Source organism: Ixodes scapularis, unplaced genomic scaffold (genome assembly GCF_016920785.2).
Source record: "Ixodes scapularis isolate PalLabHiFi unplaced genomic scaffold, ASM1692078v2 PGA_scaffold7__128_contigs__length_106722199, whole genome shotgun sequence".
NCBI classification, from domain to species: Eukaryota; Metazoa; Arthropoda; class Arachnida; order Ixodida; family Ixodidae; genus Ixodes; species Ixodes scapularis.
In genome coordinates this window covers 46,769,776-46,791,138 of record NW_024609882.1, presented here as the reverse complement: position 1 = coordinate 46,791,138, position 21,363 = coordinate 46,769,776, and the positions used below count along the sequence as shown (strand labels likewise).

Here is a 21,363-nt window from a genome sequence, read left to right as displayed (position 1 = left end):
AATAAAAATTATTAAAAACACACTGTCTCCGCTCCAAGGCACTCTTCGTGAACGCACTTTTTGCTTTCCATGCACCTGACCCATACTGAATGCTTGGCTCCAAAGTTCTTTGCATACCAGCTTCTGCCAGTCTCTTGTGCTCGGTCTGCAGAACGCACGAACACAATTAATCTTTCTCTACACACGTTTTATTTTGTTATTTATTTTTTTAGAGGGGGGGGGGGGGGGGACAGCTGAACGCCAGTTCTTGGTTGCTTTTGATGACGCTAGAACAGTGCTACTCTCCGACCTGCTTGTTCCCATTTTATAACTCACGTTAGATACGGAAGAAATTCACTTGAAACTTCGAAAAGAAGACGCCTTCTGTAGCCCAGCCGCTTTTTTTGTAGAGCCGCTGCTCTTCACATTCCCCGAGTCGTTTGGCTCGCCTTTGAAGCGCATCCTTTGGTATATATACGCCAAGAAATGTGGCAGCAGTCCAGAGGGAGTGACGCTGCTGCTTGACCCTTTCAAGAGCTTTGCCCGTGTCACTTTCGCGTTATGAAACCCTTTTTTTTATATTATACGTTTGGACCACCCTAGACACCGGGAGGAAAGAAATATGGCTCAGAAACAACCAGGAGATTCGTGCGTTACTGACATGCGCGTCGTAGAATGCCAGATTGTCGCGTTTTGCCCCGCGCGTATCCCGTTACGTAAATATTTCGTTAAAAAAAGCAACCACAGATCGCTCAAATTTGGTCTGAGTGAAGGTAATAAAGCTTACCAATAAAATTGAAGCTTATCTTGGCAGAACAGTCGGTGCCAACCGGGGTGCACGTCTCGAAGCGAAACCTGCCGCTGAATTTTGCGCCATTTTGGCGGGGGTAAACACGTCAACTTCAACTCCGCGTTTTTTTTTTTTTTTTTTTTCCTCCGGAACATTTTTGCCGTTATTTTTGATGTTTTATCATAATTGCAGAGGTCACGGCACCTCTCGGTGAAGTTCGAACGTACTCCGATTGCTTCTCTAGGAGATCGATGGCGCTAAACTTAAACTGTCGCATTTCGCCCTGAGTTTCATTTTACCCGAACCTACCGTATACATTCATCTCAATAATATAAACTCTAAGTGAAAGAAACGTGTCACTCGGCTCGGCACAAAGTTTGCTGTATTCTCCTTGGATGTCGAACCCCAAACCCAGAGATAATAGGTGAGCGAAGTGCGAGAACGGGTACAAGCTGTCGAGACTTAAAGCTGGATAACAGGCATGAAGCAACATCCTGCCATGCATCTGTGCGCGTCATTGAAGACTGATATCGCTCCCTTCACTCTGCTGCAACACGCTGCAGGAAGTCGACCACTTATCGAAGCCCGTGGCGGAAGCCTGCGCACCGTACCCTACCGACGCAAGTATGATCGCAGCGTGACGGATCCGAGGTGCAGTGCGTCTGAAGAAGAGACTATTTCCCATTTGCTGCTGTCCAGAAAGGCGCTGTCACCAGCGCCTCTTGTGAACTCTTGAATCGAGCAGGCACTTGGTTTCACCAATGAGCAGAGCCATCTAGCCTGCTCTAAGCGGAGGTATAGAGTCCTGGTGGACGTTTTGCCGATGAGAGCAGTATGCGATACAAAGAAGGTAAGCCCTTTTTGACCAGTGGTGCAAGAAGAATATGGGAATTCTGGACGGCGTTATTGGTGTAGCCGACGTGGAATTAGTAGAGGCAGTCGGGAAGAGGATGTGAGGCAGTCAACTTGGGGACTCGTTTGGGCGCCCCAGTACCACGATCAGCGAGCCGCACTACGAGAAGGACCGGCCGGGAGATGTATTTCGACTTGGTTCTGCCCCTCTTGGTGCTTGGAGTCCTCTGCGACGGGGAGAAAGCCAAGGAGCCCAAGATAGAGCCAGTTGAAGACAACAACGTTATGAAGCTTGCGGAGTTAGCCCACATAGCGGAGAACTTCGACAACCTAGACGCGTTCAAAGACCAACGGGTCTTGTCGGAGGCAACCAAGGACGCTGCGGCAGACAGCGTGGCCAAGTACGATGGCAAGTGGCAGGTAGAAGCCGCTGCCCTGAACCACCTGCGGGGAGACGTGGGTCTGGTGCTCAAAATCCAGTGCTTTAGTGATCAAGACCAAGGCGCGCCACCACGCCATCGCCGCTAAGGTGGACAAACCCTTCGTGTTCGAGCACAAGCCCTTCGTGGTATAGTACGAGGTGTAGTTTCAGGAAGGCCGACTGCCGCCTACGTGAAGCTCCTTCCTGACATGGAGGAGAACGAAGACCTGCGTCGGTTCCACAAGTTTCACTGCACCATAATGTTTGTCCCCGACCAATGCGGCACGGACTAGAAGATGCACCACATCTCTCGGCACCGGAACCCCCGCGACGGCAGCTATGAGAGGCACTGGAAAAAGTACGGCGGCATTTCCAAGTTCGTCCAAGTTTTCAAACACAAGAGGACGCTTAAATCTACTTAGTCGGTGATACTTCAGAGTTCCCAAAATTATTACCATTTGTGTGTTGAATTTTTGCGGACCGAAATGCGCATAATGCGTGAAGTGCTCCTCAGCGAGCGATATTAAATTTGCAAACAAATCTTAGTAAAAATAGGATAGAATAAATAAATGAATCGTATGACGTATGGATACAATAATAAATGAATCGACAATTTAAGAATTTTTGAAAATTTCTGCTTTTCTCTCGAGCAGAAGTCGCGATGTGACAAACTTTTTTGCCACGTGTACAAGTCGGGAGGTGCTAAGCGTTAGTTCCAGACAAGTTACTCGGTATTGGCAAGCTCAATGTAGCTAAAACAAGTGTGCGGCGGTTTTCAACGCAACTGTGCGCGCGTGCGCAGCTAAGACAGCACGTCATTTACTCTTGTGAGTGCAAACCCTTTTTTCTACAGCAGCCCCCACAGTTATGAGTCGATGTCCTGTACAGTATATCCAGTCGTAACTGTACCTATGAGGGTACAGTTGTTAGGATGAACTGTGACATTTCTGACTGCCCTAACAACCCATACTGCGTTTTCCGTTCCCAATTCTCAAATCACGAGGTCAGATACTGTGGTACCTTAGCTACACCTGCGATTCCGAGTACTTACTGTGGCAGCAGCCGATGGGCCAGGCTGTGGCGTTGGGCGAGGTGCCACTGGTGCCAGGCGCCTTCCTCCACAGCCTCGCGAAGAATACGTTCCCACGAGAGACAACATGGGTTCTTCTTCGGCGCTTAGCGGAGACACGGGATTTACACCTCCGCCGGTCCGCTGGGGGGCACCGGACAGGTCCAAGTCCCGTCGTCGCGCCGCGCGGCGCACACACACGCATTCTAATAGGCCTCACATTCGGCCCGGCTTTTTATAAACGGGCCCTCGACATTTAGTTCTTGAACCACGATGTCCCACAGGGCAGTTCGGTTTTCCTTCGATAGCGAACTAACTGTGGCAGCCCTTACACGAACTGGGTTCGCCAACAGATAGTCGAGGAGTGGAGCGAACTGCCCCGCAGAGACACGGGCCCCGAACCTTCTCTTGTTAGCGGCGTTGTCGGCGGTGGCCATAGTTCCGAGTCTGAACCTTTGAACCATAGTGACAGACTTCGAACAGTACCATAGCCGTCTGTATACTCTGTGCCTGGCAGAATGCGCCGAATACAATGGGGGCTGACCTGGCTGACCGTCGAAGAAGTTGCGCTCCGTCGCCGCAACGCCATTTGGGGGCGCCACCATGTGAGGATTCGTAACAGACGACACGATAGCTCCCGAGGCGTTTGAAAGGCGCAGTTGAATGGTCTAACCGTGTTTGCGGGGTATATTTCATGTTTTTACTGTTGAGGTTTGCCTACGCTAATAACCTGACACCGTTGTTTACCGAAAGTTTTTTAAGCGAACCTAATACCGTACAATTGCACTTTTCTTCCTTTTAATCATCTTGCTTGCATTGCTGCGAGTGATTCCGCAACGGCAAACGGAGCCGGAATAGCTTAGATTTGGACAGCGTGGACAGTTTTTACGCGACCTGACATCACAACGTCATTATACAAACACCACATTTACAGAATATTGAAGGACGCCACATGAAATTTAGCATTAAATGACAAAGCATAGTATTTCTGTGAGCAGTGTGGCCGTATCTAATGGATCCAAAAATCGACAACTGAGCATAAACGATTTTTTGTCCATGTGTTTGTTCCAACTGCAATAGTGAAATTGTCAAATAACACTTAACCTCGTCGGAAATTATCAATTTTACGTTTCATCCAGCCAGATGACAGCTTATAGGGGCAAGTCATTTATTGCCACTCTATGTCCTCAATTGACAAGGCTTATCAAGTTGGAACATACTTAATGGCTTTCTGCAAAGGCATTTCATTTGAAATGCCTTTGAGGTACAATAAACTGAACTGAACTGAACTGAAAGGCAAGATGTAATATATTACAATTTAGAGTATATTCTATACACAAGTGTGGAAGACATCTTGGGGTTCAATACAATTCGAGTAAGAGACAATGGATGTTAAAGATATACAATACAGGCTTTATTTTTCATGCCAGTTGCATCTGTAAGCATCCAGTTCACATTTTTTCCTACAGCTTCCCTATTGAAAATTCCATCAAGATACGTAATTTGGGACACTGACTGCCAGTCAGCAGCCTTGGTGGAACGTGTCCTGATGGTCCATCAGATTACGTCTGACCGCCACTGCCAAGGGAATTTCATCAACAAGGGCAGCATTTATATAAGAGTAAAGCCATAAGCACTCATAAATATCGCCAAATGCCTCGATAAAACAAAATGTTCGCGTCCACTTGCGTACAAAGCGGACATCTTAACCCCTATGCTATGCCATCGCTTAGGAAACACGATTTGACCACTTGTTTTATACGAGAGGCTTCGGCTGGAAATGCAGTTAAGCCTTCAGCATGTTATGCAAAGCACTCGTACATCACTCGCCGTACTTCAAGGGGCACTGACACATCAAAATCATATTTTTTTTTATTATCCGAAACGATCGAAAACGATGCCGGGACATTACCCTCAAAATTTGAAATTTGGGAATTCAGTATTCGTGAAGTAAAACAACAATTTCCAAATGCCGAATTCGAAGTTCCCGCGCGATCGGCGCCGGTGCCTTGACGTCAAAAATTGCGGAGACCTGAGAGTCCCCTTTCTTTCACCACTCCCTGCTGTTGCCATGGCGACCCAAAGCGAGGAGGAAAGGAGCGAGCGGCGGCGTTCCGGCGGACCGGTTTTGATCGGTGTCGCCTGTTTTCCGTTGGAGGATACAAATCCAGGAGACGGCACCACAACGAACTCCCGATTTTTGGTATTTCAAAAAGGAGGGCCGTAGTGCGTTCGCAATTGCGTTAAAAAACATGTTTTAGGATTGCCGCAATTAAATGTTATAGAGATGTCGCCTACAAAGCTTCTAAATTTCATGATTCTTGACGTCACCGATCAAAAGAAGCGAGGAGGCGAAAGGCGGGAAAATCAAACGCCAAAAATAAAAAGGCGCGCGCGCGCGCGGGAAAATTTTTTTTCGCGATGCGGTTTTTTTTGCGTGTCTATGACTGCAACTTGCATCGTTTTAGACAATAAAAATAAATACGACCTTTGGGGTGTCAGTGCCCCTTTCAGTTCTACTCACCTGCCATGTAGAGTACTTTCGCGTCGTAGAAGGATCCTTCTGTTCGCGCGTCTCCGGCCCAGTAGACCTGGTACACCTTGTCGTCTTCAACTACACCGCTAAAGTCCCTTACATCGTCCGAACTCACAACAGGCTGGGTCTTGTCGAATATAAATTCTACTAAAACATAAGCCATTGTAGAGCCCGGGCAGGATCGACAGGTTGGAGCAGGGGGGCAAACAAAACGAGTCGAGAGCGATCGTTCATGGAAGCTCGGCGAAGCCTCTATGGGCGAAGCGAAAGTGGCGTGTTCGGCGTTTCGGCGGGCTTCTGATCAAGGTTGTCGGTCGGTTGCGCGTCATTTCTCTAACATCAGCGGTTTTATGGGCTCACGTCCCGAAATCGTTTTCTCAAGCATAGATTATTTTTCGTATTCATAGATTTGACGAAATAGTGGTATCCGAACGAACTTTACGTCCTTTGACCGTACGTCTGTCTGCACGTCAAAGCAGTTTGACGTACAGTCAGAGACAATCGATGTACAATCAGAATCGCCACCAAGACCTCTTGATGGCATTTCGCGGCGGCCGACTGCCACCAGGAAACCATCAGAAAGCCGACAAGCGGAGTCTGACTGGAGTTTGACTGTCGGTCAGAGTAACTTGTTGGCCAATCAGACATGCTTGACGTACAGTCAGGCACAGTCAGCGGTCCACTAGAAAACACTGACTGCCAAACAGGGTTACATTGATGGATTTTTCATTCGGGTTTACATATTTGCGGGACACTGGCTTGGTGGCAAATGCCTTGTACACATCGTTTTTGTCGGTCTTCATGAAGGCAAAATTCACAAGCAGCGGCTTGATAAATCTCGTGGCCACCAGTTCGCAGAATCTCTTCCTGTGATCGGTGTCTTCACTTCTTTCGCATCTCAGAAGAGGCGACGAGGAGATGGCTAGCACAGCGACTTTTAAAAGCACTGTCAAAGGATTTTTCAATCTTGGGTTCTCTTTCAGGATCACCTCGACAAACGCCCTGAGTGTGTCGAGCACATGATGGAGTTCATCTGGCGGATACAGAAGTCCTCCTCTCTCCTGGTAGTGCGTCAACTTCTGCAGAGGTTGGTTGCATCTTGGCTTTGCTGTCACTGTACAACAGTTTTCACAGCCCATCTGCTCACTAACCACGCGGGCTATGTATCCACCAACATGAACAGTTGCTGAAAGTTGCAACGTTGGTAGACGAGCTTGAACTTGTGACACTCTCAACCTTCTCAAAATAAATGCAGCGTCCCTCGAGATTGTCACCGCTTGTTCTTCGGATGGTCGTGGTTGCACAGCTCGAACTCCTTGGAGGTGTGGTGGCTCATCATCATGTGCAATGTTGCAGGATGCGGGGGCCGTCGCAATCCCTGTCTTGAGGATCTTTTCTAGGCCTACCATAGCAGACCGCACATCCAGCTGGTCATTACATCCCAATGCCCGTCTAAGAGTTCCAAAGAGCGACTCGATGCAGTCACTGCTAAATTTTCGTGTCAGAACGAACAGAAAGTGCTCCTTAGTCAGGGGGTGCCGGACGCAAGCAACGGTCGAATAGGTGGTCATTAGCAGAGCTTCGTAGGTATCCTTGCTTAGGAACTGGTGTGGAGTATTCGCTCTCTTGCTGAGGTCCTCAAGATACAGTGGCACTGTTGTCTCTAGCCATTCCAGTCTAGGATCCTCTGGATCGTCATACTGCCACACGTCTGGGAATGTTTGGCGGATGTGCTGACTCTTGCTACTTGTGTCGTGAAGCACAAACCACCGATACATGTTCTCCATGAAAGTCACCGATGGTCCACAGTCAGCAAATGAGTTGTTATGACAGTGCCCAGCTTGGTCTTTCAGATACTTTAACGTGGTTGTTACATCTGTTGAGAGTACTTCGACTGCTCTCGCCACATTCATTTTCTCAATGTTCTTCGGATAAACGTGTTTCCTGTTTAGGAACCTTACTGGCTTGACAGTTCAGTTTTTTTGCATGTCATAGACCTTTTTATATGCGATGAAGAGATCTCGCCATCCTTACCCATATCGCGTGCAAGGAACTGCGACCTTACATTTTTCAAAACATGCTAATAGTGAAAGCTGAAAAAAAGCAGTCTTTCCGAGTTGCATGGATGTTAGATCCGGTATGTGAGGAAGCCACCACAGAGGATTTTCATTGCGCTCACATTGACTTTGTGGTTGTCCGTACCTAGGCGCAGGATTCGGAAGCCTGCCGCTTCGACGTTCTTCATCACGAACACAAGGAGCGTGGCCAACTGGCTTCCGTTGAGACCTTTGGTGAAAAAGTAGGCAACAGGAATTCGAAATGACGTTGACAGTCCATTGAGAACAAAGCACAATAGTGAATTTGCCAACAATGGCTCGGCACTTGCGTCGTTGGCCACTCCCATCTCAGTGTGTCCAACGAAAGAATCCTGCTGTTTGTTGTATTGCAGTCTTTCTTTTATGCGCATTTCGTCACAAACGAGTGAGCAAACTCTGGACTGGGGTGTTGTCAGCCGCTCAGTCTCAGCCTTCAGGCGTGCGTCGATGAGACCGTTGAAGCCGGTTTCTCCACTGGGAATTCCGAGATAATTCTGCAATGTATTCCTGCATGGCAGCTTCAAAAAACCTTCCTTTCAGATGTGCTCGTACAATTTCGTCGAAAGGTGCCTCAGGACAATTGAATGGCGGATGGTTTCTTCAGACCAACAGGGCCTCTTTCGGCTGAAGTTTGAAATCTGCTGAAGCAGGAAGATAGCAGAATGTTGCTTTTCGGCTGCTTGTTCCTTGATGTAGGACAGGTCGGCGACATGACAGTCCTCTCGCAGCTTCTGGAGTTCCTCTTTGTAACTGTCCAGTCTTTCGCAGTCTTTCCACTTGTTTCTTGAGGTCACGTTCCTTTCGCTTCCATTTCCTTCTTTCGAGTACCAACGAGCTGGGCGCCGTCCTGCAGTCAGCATGTGTTTCTTGGTCTTTAGTAGTGAAGACACTAACTTGCTCTAATTGGTTCACTGTGTTAGCTGGCACTTCTAGGCACTTCGGTGTAACAACTTCAAATCCTACAGAGTCGGCCGCAGTCCAATCCGTTGGTTCAATTCCTGTTGCATGCCTAGCTGTGGAGCTTCTCGATGATGTAGGCACCGGCTCCGATGGTACAGGTGGATGCTCCGATAATGTAGATGAAGGCTCCCATGGGGTAAGCAGAGGTTCTGCTGTTGTAGGTAGAGGCTCCGATGGTGTATGTTGAGGATCCCCTTCTTGCTGCACGCATCGCGTCCCATCTGACAATTTCAGGATCTTCTGTGGAACAGTGTCACTGGAGAGGGATCTTTTTTTAATACTTGAGCTACCCCTTTCCTTCCTACTCTTGGGCTGGAGATGCAAGGGGTAGCATTCAAACACCGAAGGAACTACCCCTTTCTTGAGACGACGATACTTCCCCTCCAGAAAGTCTGTCTCCTTGAAGTGTTTGCTGCACACTTTGCTGTAGTTGGAAGTTGTGTTGGGTGTCCAATTGTCACGTCGAATCACTAAAATCCACTTCTTGCTCAACTCTTCATCTGCTGGTTGTTGTTGTTTACGGTTTTAATGGCGCAAGAGCAACAATGGCCATACTGCGCCAAACAAGGTGAATCAATAAAAAGGTGTCAGTTGAACTAAACTGTGGGGATATAGTTCTATAATTTGTTTAAAAATCCAGTATTTTCAAGAAAATTAAAAAGACATTTGAATGAAATCAGCGGACGCTTACAAAGTAACAAGGCAGGGTGAAATGGAATACAATATTTGAAAAGATCAGGAAAAAATAATTTGTGCTGCTGCCGAAGACCAGGACAAAGAAATAAAATATGAAGAACAGACAAAGGTTCACCGCAGCGTTCACAGGATGGAGGTTCTCCACCAGAAAGTAGGTGGCTATGAGTGAGGTAAGTGTGGCCGATTCTCAAGCGGCATAAGAGGACCTCGTGAAATCTATTTTTGTCAAAAGATGTTTCCCAAATACCAAGGTCTGACTTGGTGGTGTGAAGCTTATTGTTCACCTCTGAATCCCATTCAGACTGCCACGATCGCAAGACTGCAAGTCTTGTAGGCATCTTTAAGTCTTGGTGGGGGATGCGTACATGTGACACTGGGAGATTTTGCGAAGAGACGGCCAGTTTATCTGCAGCCTCGTTGCCAGCAATGCCCACATGGCTAGGAATCCAGCAAAACCTAATATCGTGCCCATCCTGTAGGCCCTGCTGCACTTTAACACGCACAGTTAGGGTCAGCCGATTCTTTGTTGATAGAACAGAACACACAGCCCTAACAACACTCTGGGAATCTACAAAGATGATGGCTTTCTTTGTTTTACTCTGAATAATATAGTCAAGCGCCATCATGACCCCGTATAGCTCGGCAGTAAAAATACTGGCAAGAGTGTTCAGACGAGTGACTTTGGAAAAACGAGAAGAGTATACAGCTGCACCAACAAACGTTGACGACTTTGCACCATCAGTATAAAAATGATTATAATTTTTGTATTTTTCCTCCAATGCAAAGAATTCCTGCTGTAAAATTAAAGGAGAGACTCTTTGCTTCCTGAATTTTGTGAAGCACCATTCACAAAAAATGGGTTTGACATTCCATGGGGCAGTATGGTGTGAACTATCCAAAAGGTTAAAATCACGAGTCAGATTGAGGGAGGAGCGAAGACTCTCGACACGAAGACTCAAAGGCCGCACAACAGTTGGCTTATTGTTAAAGAGGCGAGAAAGCCTAGAGTTTTGAATACAACTATAAGCGGGAGAGCTGGGGTCTGACAAAATTTTGTAAGCGTAGGTGAGGCTAAGCAGCTGTCGCCTTTTTTCAAGTGACATTTCATGACAGCCAACATACAAGCTAACCACAGGGGAGGTGCGAAAAGCACCAGATGCCAAACGCAGCCCAAGGTGATGTACCGGATCGAGCATTTTTAAACCAGACGGTCTCGCAGAGGCGTAGACAATTGAGCCATAATCAAGGCGGGATCGAATAAGAGAAGAATATAAACGAACGAGACATTTTCTATCCGAGCCCCACGACTTGTGCGAAAGAATTTTGAGTATGTTCGATGCCTGCAGAGTTTTTTGCTTGAGCTGCTTGAGATGCGAAACAAAGGTAAGTTTACGGTCGAAAGTAACCCCTAGAAACTTGTGCTCCGTTTTGACAGCAATGTGGTTTCCATTTAAAAGAAGTGTAGGATATAAACAGAGGCCACGCCTTAAAGAAAAAGGAACACAAACAGTTTTCTCCGAACAGAACCTAAAACCATTCTCATCAGCCCATGTAGACATTTTATTTATGGCTAGTTGTAGCTGCCGCTCACAACTAGACATATTACATGACGCTACAGATATCTGAATGCCATCGACATATAGCGAGTAAGATACTGAAGGAGGAATGACTTTACTAAGAGAGTTCATCTTTATTGCAAAGAGTGTGACGCTTAGGACTCCACCCTGGGGAACACCGTTCTCTTGAACGAACCAGTCTGATAAAGTTGTCCCCAACCGAACTCGAAAAGTGCGTTTACATAAAAAGCTCTTTATACACTGAAGCATTCTGCCGCGTATTCCGTACATAGAAAGGTCGTGCAAGATGCCATACTTCCAAGTGGTGTCATACCCTATTGGAAAAACGTACAAGAAACAAACCTGCCGCTTTTACAATTCTGGTATGACACCACCATAATTTCTTGCTATTATGTATGCAGCTAGTTTGGTTTGGCGTTCTGCATAACTGGAGATACCGGCACCGCTATGGCTCCGTCTCTGTCTATACTGGCAGCCAGTTTGCTTGCCGATATGATTCCGTGTGGCTGGTATGATTTTGCGTCCGATGACGTAGGCGACCGACTTCTTTCCAACAAAACGCTTACACCACAGGACCACCGTTATAACTAAATCATACATGCAGAAAGACGACCGCCATCTTCCAATAAAAACGTCCATCGTTCACCACCGGTATCGTACATACACCATGTATGTCGAAAAAGAACATAAGCCGCGTTTACATGAATGCGACTTAGTCGCATTGAATCCAGTTGCCGCATTCAATATATGGTCATGTAAACGGCATAATGCGCAAAGCGCATCGCATTTTGGAACGGGAAGGATAATCGCAAGGCGCTCGCTGCGGGAGCGAGTGAACAGCTGAGAACATGGAGGCGGCCAACCTCGTCGGCGGCGCGGAGAGCGGTCCCGCAATTTTTTTTTTCCCGAGAACAAACGCAAGCTTTTGTTGCGATCATAAGTAAGCGGAATATAGCGGAGCTGCTCGGTGAGGGCGGCCCCGTCCAAACCTTTGCGAAGTACGACTTGCGCTTCCGAAGGGGTCACAATGACTTCAGTGCAAGCACGAATGACACCGAGAGCTCCGAGCACTGTAGAGCACTGCATGGTAGCGCAGAACGAGCAGCTGCTACTTCGGTGCCGTTCCTGGCTGCGCAAGAGCCTCTCGGACTCGGGGTCCGGTTGGTCCGGTCGCGATCGGCGAGGTCTGGCGCGGCGAAACGCGGAGGCTTCCTCAAAGCGTGCGCACACACGTCGCCTCTCGTTCAGAGTGAACCGGCGGCCCGGCCTGGAGTCCTAAACGCCTTGGTTTTGATGCTTCTTCCGTCTCGCAACTTCTTCCACAGCACCGAAGACAGCGGACACGATCTTTACTTTGACTGAATGCGTCGAAAGGACTCCACGTGCGATGCACCGGAAAACGTGGTGCGGCTGGTGCCGGAACGGAACTGCGGAACTTCGAGCTTTGAGTTAACGTGCACGGCAAGAAATCGATCGTAACACCAAGCCGCGGATACCGCATCGCCGGTCGACAGCGGCAAACGGCCCGTTGCTCGTACTCGGCAAACTCGGCGTCTTTTCGTGGCCCCTCGCGTCCTCGCAACCAGCCACAAACTCACCAGCCCGCAACCGTAGCGACCGTAGCCGGCGTTGGAGAAAACCGAAACCGAAACTTAAGGCTTCCGCCCAGTGGCTTCGGTGCTTCCGCTGCCGCGGCTTTTCTAACTTCGCGGCTTCCACTTCCGGTCGTCGCGGAGATGGCGAACAATGGCGAAGATAGCGCGATGTGGTTCGTTGGCTCGTTTACGGTTACGGGACAGATGTTTTGCGGTCCGTTTCTACTGCGTCTCTGGTTCTAAACTCGACGGCGCCTCTCATAGTTCAACCAGGTGTGGTCGGCCTGGGTCAGCGCGGTCGGCTCGCCTCGTCCGATCTCCGGACCGCCGGCGACTTCCGAGTTCTTTAGGCCTGGGATCCGAAGGCGTCTGTCTCCGTGAAACGGTAAGCGAATCTCGTCCCGTTTTCGTTCTACTTTTAAATTACGTTTGGTGCGCTACAGTGTAAGCATGCGTGCCAAGTGTTCGTGACAATTTTGAACTAGAATAATTGTGCTTCATTGCGGTTTGTCATTTACCGCAAATGTAAATCGAGCAATGAACGAGGAGTAAATCGAGCAATGAACGAGGAGCCATGCTTGAAAACGATGTATGTACGATGTTAACTTGTACCTGTGCGGCTTTAAAGAAAGTCAAGACTGGTTACGGTTGGATGCGAGGCTGGTCCCAATGCAATGTTAAGCACTTAGAGCGCCTTTCTGAACGGCATGTAAGCAATATAGCGATCAACGAGACGAGCGACGGCGAGAAACTACGAGTGCCGGCGCCGAGCGACGAAGATTTCTCACTCCCGCTGCTTGCGCCGCTCGGTTCTTGGGCTTCTAGAAAACGTCGCTCATCGCCTTGGTCGCTCGCACCAATCGCTTTCATAATGTGTGTATCGTCGCGCGGCCGTGTTTATTCGAATATAAGTCGACCTTTTTTTTTTTTCTTTTTTTTTTCTCTGAAATTGTGACTAAAGAATTTCGACACCTGCATTCGCGACCAAATTTTGCAACCCTACCGGAAGCATGAAGCTATCGAGTCACCGAGCCGGCGTTGCCGTAGAGCCGCGCCGCTTCTTGTTTCAAAAAGCTTTTGGTAACCGAAATGGCTCGCCGCCCGCGGTGGCCCGTGCCGCTCCTCGGGCGTCGGATTTCGACATCACGCCTCTAGCGTTCCCCTTGCTGGGCAACGGGGAAGGAGAGGAACGCGATGCGCCACGCACTTTACCCTCCATCCTTGCAAACGCGCACAAAAAAAAAAAAAAGAAGAAAAAAAAGAAAAAGTTACTTTTGTTAGTTGCTTGATGCGGCTCGGCTCGCGTGTTGCTCATGGCGACACGGCGGCTTTGCTTGCGTCTTTGTAGTTTGTCTTCCGTCGCTTCGCACCTTCTTTCGTTTCCTGTCGTCATTTTACAACGGTGTCAGTGAAGTATTGCTGCGAATATGCGAGGATGTCTACCCAGCTGAAGAAGCTTCGGACGACGATGACATGTCCAGAAGTTCTGAGGGTGATGAAGTTTTTAGCATCGCCCCGTGATTTAGCTGAGAGTGATGTAAATAAAGATTTGTTTCTTTCTTTTGCCCAAAATTTCCCCTGTTCTTAAAAAAAAAAAAAAAAAGTCGATCTATATTTGAATTTTTTTTTTTATTCTCTATGGACCCAGTAAATAGGGTTCGACCTATTTTCGAGTAAATACGGTAACTCTAATTTTTATTTTGGTTTACGTCGGACGCAACTCGAATGCTTGACAGTTACGTTGGGCGTAACTTTAATTTTTATTTCGGGTTCCGTCGGACGTAACGTTAGACACTCCGTTACACTTAAGGAAAATAGGGGCTGCTGGTTCATCATATAAACCAACCATTTGTGTTTAATTAAAATGCATCACTGACCTCAAAAAAAAAAAAAAAAGATACTGCTATCCTAGAGTTTATGCTATAGGAATGTAGCGCTTCAGATAAATTTATTAATTTTTACTTTTAGTCCCTGCCCCCTCCAGATACCACATCTGGCCTAAAGCAGTGTTCCGGATCTCCTTACAAGACCTCAGGCGGGTCTCGTCATTCAATCCATGAGTCGGCGGCGTCTCATGGGCGTGTTGCTGTTGCTTACTGGATGGTGCTACCGAGGGAAAAGTGGTCATGCTTGGGAAAGGCAAGTATGGCCGCCGTAAGTATACATATTGTCTTTACCTTTGCTCGAATCCACTTTTAAGAAATGCACAGTTCGCATGTGTGCATCTCTCAATGTTTCCACAGTCGGCTGTGTATTTTTTTTTTTTTGAGTGCTTCAACTCTGCTAGCGCTAGTTTCTCTAGATCATGCAAATGGGATGCAACACTAAACCACATATGCTCTCGCAACAAAAAGTGCTGTGCAGAAGCACAGTGGAATTTACTCTAGCTTTATAATTAGGGATGTCGCGAACTACCCTAGGTTCGATTTCGAAAGGTTTCGATATTTGTGAAGCGAACTGAGGTTCGATTTCGAAAAATTTCGATATTTTCGTACCGACCGAGGTTCGATTTCGAAAAATTCGCAACTTTTGACCACAGCGGAGTTTCGAATTCGAAAATTTCGAAGCTTTCACGGTTTCTAAAATTTCGATTCGAATGTTTCGAATATTTTTTACTTCAGGTTCGATAAATTCGAAGATTTCGAAATTCTTTGTAAAAAAAATTCGAAAACTTCGAACGCTTCGAACTTTTATAGACATGAAGTTCGAACAATTCGAAGATTTCGAATTTCTTTTTGCATAAAGTTCGAAAAGTTCGAAGATTTCGATTCTCTTTTAAAGCTAAATTAAAAAAAAAAAAAAAAAAACTGAAGATTTTGAATTTCTTTCTAATCCAAGTTTTCAAAGTTCGAAGTCCGATTTTCAAGTTTTTCCACGGTTTCAGTTTCAAATAACGTTTTCAAGACTCACTGGTTTTCACAAAATCAAGTTTAGAAAAGTTAGGGTGTAATACATGGTGTGATATCTAGATTCTGCGAAGAATATTTGCCAGTGCAGAATTGTCACCGCCAGCCCCGGTGGGGGGGGGGGGGGGTCTTTAACCTGCATCACGCAGTAGTGATTGCACGAACACCCTGTTTTACGAGACTCATCCAGTTCGAAACGGCCAGGGGCGAGCAGGAGGTTGAGGCTCAAAAGAACCTTGAAGCGACCTGGCAAACTAGCTCGCCACCCCTTGCACGCTGGTAGTAATCCGATCCGGTGAAGTTTATAATTGTCCTGGAGGTTTATTTTCTGGGACGGAGGAATCGCCTCGCAAAAAGCACAAAAGCCGACACAACTCGAGGTCGAGGAGCGTTCTACCATACAAGTGGCGTCGGAAGAGGAAAAACGGGGAGAAAGACGGTGGGGGGGGGGGGGGGGGGGAGGGCTTCAGCCTCCTTCTCTCCCTTGCAGGTATCTCGGACTGTTAAACAAAACAATACGGGGAAAGAGGGCGTGGTCGAGCTTATTTTAATCTGAAATTATTTATGCATATGTATAGCTACTGTCGCTCTTCACTGCATAAAAGGTTGCGTAGATGGTCATTGTTAGAAACTCGTTGTCAGAAGGCACTGCTCGTCACATGCTTAGTGGTTTGGAAGTTCAAAGCTGTCTTTTCGACCTAAACACCTGTGCCGATAGTAACAAAAGAAAAAAAAAGAATAAATGCGGGAATAAAAAGCAGGAGAAAAAAAAACTATCAAGAATTCGTCGGAAGTGTTCTATTCTTGCATATTCAGAGGTTCAGAACTTCGAAACAAGTTTCTTTTACCAAAATGTGTACAGGCTAAAAGAAACACGTCCCAGGAACGTGAAGCGAAAAAAAAAAAGTTTTCTTTTAATGACGTGCTGAACTTGAACACTATTAGAAATCTTCTCCCATGAGTTAATTTATTCCTTAAAGTGAAAAAACAATAAATATATTATTTTGTATTCTGCAGATGGCAATGATATGTACTGTCTGTGGTGTTAATTTAAATGCGATACCTCTAACAACTTAGACGAAAATAAATATCAAGTTTAGGTCATAATTGCATGCAGATACATGTTTGGACATTTCTTCGAAACTCACGTTGAATAACAAGAATCACATCTTAAGACGGCACTTACCTAGGCTATACATAGATCATTCTTAAAAAAGTATAACATATCTACTATAAATAGCTCCGGCTGCAGCGTGCTTCAAATCTGGCACAAACGACAATCGTCAAAAACCCGTCGTCCTTCCTCGCCCCTTCGGGGATTTATTTCTTTAAACCTAAGCATGCCAGAACATTGAAATAAACGACATTGTCTTTCGTAAGGAACGCAGCACCACTTGTAAAAGTTCGAGAGAAAAAAATTACGAATGTACCCCACTACTTGAAATCAAATGAAACCGTCCGCCGGTCTTTCGAAGTTCGACGAACGTCGAACTTTTACCCTAAAAGTTCGAAGTCGTCGAACTTCTGACTTTTCAGAATTCGAAAGTTCGAAACTTTTCGAATTCTCTTGATAAATAAGTTCGAAAGTTCGAAATTCATCGAATTTTTTGGTTAAGTCAAGTTCGAAAGTTCGACAAGCATCGAACCTTGCAGCGCAGTAAGTTCGAAAGTTCGAAAAAGATCGAATTTTTTAGCGTAATAAGTTCGACGGTTCGAAAAGTGTCGAACTTCTTAGCTGAAAAAGTTCGACAATTCGACCTCTGTCGAATTTTACGATATAGACAATTCGAAAAATCGAAATCTTTCGAACCTTCCGAACCGCTTGATTCGATCATCGAAACTTCGATTCGAAAAAAGTTCGCGGCATCCCTATTTATAATGCAGCACAAAATAGTTGACTCCAAGTATAGCTACTTTTGTGACTCCGTTTAACCAAAAGCTCTGCCGAAACAAACTTGCCGCCTTATAGGTAGTGCAAAAGAACCTCGCGTGCCTAACCTGGAGAAGGGCATTTTTTCTATAGGTCAATTTTTTCTTAAACCAATACCTTCAGCCTCCTTGAAATGTTAACATCATTTGACACACGGAAGAACAGTAAACTCTTTAATGTTGGCGAACCTTTAATTTTTGCGGCCTTTAATTTTGCAGAATTCAGTGGCTGCGATTATGTGCTCTGTTACCGATTCGAGAAGAAATAGGGGCCACGAAGATAAGGGGGTTTTACTGTACATCGGAGGAAAGAGGAACTCACTTTTGTTTGTATGCAAGAGTAAAACCAACAACAACAATCATGGTGTCGACACTTTGTGAGCCTATCTGTGTCTATTGAATGATATCAATTTTGTTTTAGTTCGTTAAACATTGTTGCCTGTACACTGTGGGATGTCGTCTTCAACACGAGCAGTGGTTTTCCCTGAAGCAGGCAGCATGGACGCGTGCCGCAGCGCAACATAGTTCATTTGCAGGTGGTACCGCAGGTTGAAGGATGGTTGGCACAATATGGGGGAATCACAATTCAATGTTCTACCTCCGGCGTAGACAAGATTTGCTCATTCTAAATCATTTTGTCTAAAAATCGGGGATTTGCGATGAATGTACCCGCATGGTTGAAAGGGCCAGACAAGCCTTGTGAGCGCTTCGTTTTCTAGCGTCTCAGTCCTGAACCCACTCACGCACCACATGTGTAGATGTTCCAATACATGGGACCACTTATTTGGAAAATGGTGAATGGCAACTGTTATCTTTATCAGACTTATGTATTATGGTCAAAGTTGGACTGCATATTTGCAATACTTTTTCTCACTTAAAAATATGTCATATTAAAATATGTAGAATAGCCGATGACAAAAAGAGAATGGCTGGGCGTTCTCCAGCACGTGCTTGTGCTTTTCACCCCACTTTGGACAGATGTGCTCGCTCCAGGCTCATGAGGCGCTGAAACGTCATCGAAGGTAGCAGACGGGCTGGTGGTGGAACAACGGAGACTTCTCCCTGCCTTCCTCATGCTGTCAGTGAGCGTGTACCTCTATACTCTAACTTAGGTTAACCTGCACAGAGCTGAGGAGAATAGGCTTGGCGAGTGCCCTTACTGCATATGCATTTGTACAGCTGAGGCACTTTCTGAATCAAGAACATTGTGTATCTTACCTTCAAAAACACATCATTTTGGGGGTGCAAAAGGAATTGTAAGGCATATCTTTGTTTGTATTGTCCTATTACGCATCGCAGGCACGTAGCCAGGGGGAGGCTTATGAGGCCCCCCCCCCCGATATCTTCCATTTTGCATGGGTCCTCCTCTCCCCCCTCCCCCTCATACAGCATTTTGTTATGAGTGGGCCCCCCCTGAAACAAAATCCTGGCTACGTGCCTGACGCATCGACTCCAACTTAATGCGGAGTCGACCCACCTTGTTGATAAATTTAATGCCTGCCAGGTAATTTGTTTTGCATTCAGTTAATATATCAGTATTCAGTTAGGTATCCCAAGTCATTAGTCGTTGAGATGCAGTCTCTCTGTAAGTCAGTCATGTTTAACATTCATAAAACTGCTTGTCAAATAATGGCACTGTCGAGGACATGTACTGGGCTCGAGCAATCGCTGTCCACAAGCTGGTTGTGTGGATACGGGCAGCAAACATCCCGGTTGAAACGTCCTTCCTCGCAATGTAGCTTAAGACTAGGTCAGGGCCCCACTCACAAACGTCTATACTTTGCATCTCTTTAAGCTGGACCACTTCTGACACTACAAGCCATAGCAGCAAAAACAGTGTGACACATGATTATAAGCTCGACGTACCATGGCGTCCAACTTGAAGGTCACATGGCTTGCAGCTTCTGCCGTGGTTAACTTTAAACTGAGATAGTTTGGAATAATGCTCTCGGTTTTTAGTGTTGCCCGGCACGGTTAACAATTTGGTGATATAGTGCTGCATTGAAAAATCTGCATTCGTGACTGTATCACCTTATGAATGCATACTAGCTATTAAACTCTCCATTCTGCAGAGAAATGAAATGCACTTTGCTTCCAATTGCATCTACTTCTGGAGCTTCATGGTATGAAGCACCTTATGGCTGCAAGCTCTGACCGATCTTGTTCTCTGGTCTGCGCAGGCCCATTGCAGGGAGTCACTCCGAGAGCCTCACCAGAGGTTCCTGCCCGTGGTCGTTCTAAATTTTTTTTCTTGTAGGTATGCATCCTTTCTGTCTTTCCCTAATGTACTCGGGCGTTTTCTTTTCATTGTCGCAGATTTGCCTCAAAATTGGTTCAGCACAGAAATGGATGCTGTACAACTGTATCCCGCATATTTTGTTCAAGATAACTTTTCTTTGCGAAAGTTAGATTTTTTTATAAAGGTTAGTCTTTTTTGTTTTTATTTACAAATTTATTTGAGTTTCCATGGGCAACACTAAGACGTTATGCCAAGGGCAAGGACAAGTTCACTGCTCTAACTTGTTCTCAACTGATTGCAAGAAATTTTGTTAATGTCGGGACAAGTTCACTGCTCTAACTTGTTCTCAACTGATTGCAAGAAATTTTGTTAATGTCGTGAAACCTCTTTCCAGCACTTGCTTTGCAGCATGGAAACAAATTATACATGGGACATACTCTTTTTTAGACTGCTTGCTCATTCTGCAGGTCTGCCTTCTATAGATGTCGTGCTACTGGAGAGCAGGCGAATTCGATTGTCGGTTTTGCCATTGCTTTTTTTTAGCCGTTGTCTTAATAGTTCTTGTAAATTTAAAAATTTTCCTAAAAAGCAAGTCGGCAAGAATATCTAGTTTGACTAGTTAGCCGAAAATAATGATCTAGTACCCTTTAGTCAGTAAAATAGATAGTGTATGCCGCTGTTAGTGTCAAGTAGAGATGCACGCTTTTTAGGCATTTTGCGCAGAGTGGTACCCATTTTTATTGGTTAGCCTCTTGGTGCACCAACTAAACTCTTTCTATCCAGACACCTGCCCTTTGCTTTTATTTGGCAGGCTCTGGCAATAAAATAATATAGTGTTATTCCTCGGTGGCTTAAAAACCTAAAGAAAGAAGTTTCTCCATGTTTAAACGCAAAGTTTTATAAAGGCAAAAATGAATTAAGCCAGTAGCAGACGACACATAGCCTCAACAGTGCTCCGCGCCAACAGCGTTGCGTCAAAATAGCGGTCGTCTCCTTTTTGTTGCCTCCTCTCTCCCTCCTTCGGCGCTCTCCTCCCTTTCCTCCTTTCCGCCACCTTTGTCACCACACCCACTGGCTAAACTCTCCCACTATACGGCTCTGCATTGCAATATTAGTTTTCTTTTATAGTCTTTAGAGTTAAATGTGAATATTTGACAGAAATCTCCCAGGTTGGGGTGAAAGAGGGTTAAATGAATGCATTTGATCATTCGCCTTAATTCAGTACCCATCATTTCAAGGCCTGTGTGGCCTTGTCCTGGGGTGTGTCTATGACTGTGGCTGTGAAGGAGCAGTTTTTTAATAGGTACAAGTACAAAGTATAAAAGCAAAAGGATCTATGTGCTGATCACGAAAGAATATGTTAGCCACTCTAATGTAGCTCTGCCAAGTACTTGATTGTGATTTGTTTTTATTTCCAGCTACTTGGGTGCCTCAAGATCTGGGGATCCTAGTGGCCACAAGCTTGGACTTAATCTTCTTCTGTGGTCCGGCCGGGACCATGGGGGAGGTAATCCCAGCAACAAGAGCATCACAGTATCTCCCTGCTTGTGACTTTCGATTAGCATCACGACAAGGGAGTCCTCATGCCACCAAGTGTTAGGTATGCTACTCGAAATAAGCATTCTTACCTATTCTTGAAGTGAAACAGCAAAAGCACTGCTAAGCCTAAAATGCAAAAAACATTCAAATCTCGGGTTGGATGGAGTTCCAATTACAAA

General features: G+C 46.0%; 2 pseudogenes; one reads left to right on the top strand and one right to left on the bottom strand.

Annotated features, from left to right (window-relative positions):
* Window positions 1-1,804: 1,804 nt before the first annotated feature.
* On the top strand, window positions 1,805-2,464 carry LOC115319488 (annotated as a pseudogene).
* Window positions 2,465-4,076: 1,612 nt separating this feature from the next.
* LOC120842115 overlaps window positions 4,077-21,363 on the bottom strand; it is a 30,053-nt pseudogene continuing 12,766 nt past the window's right edge.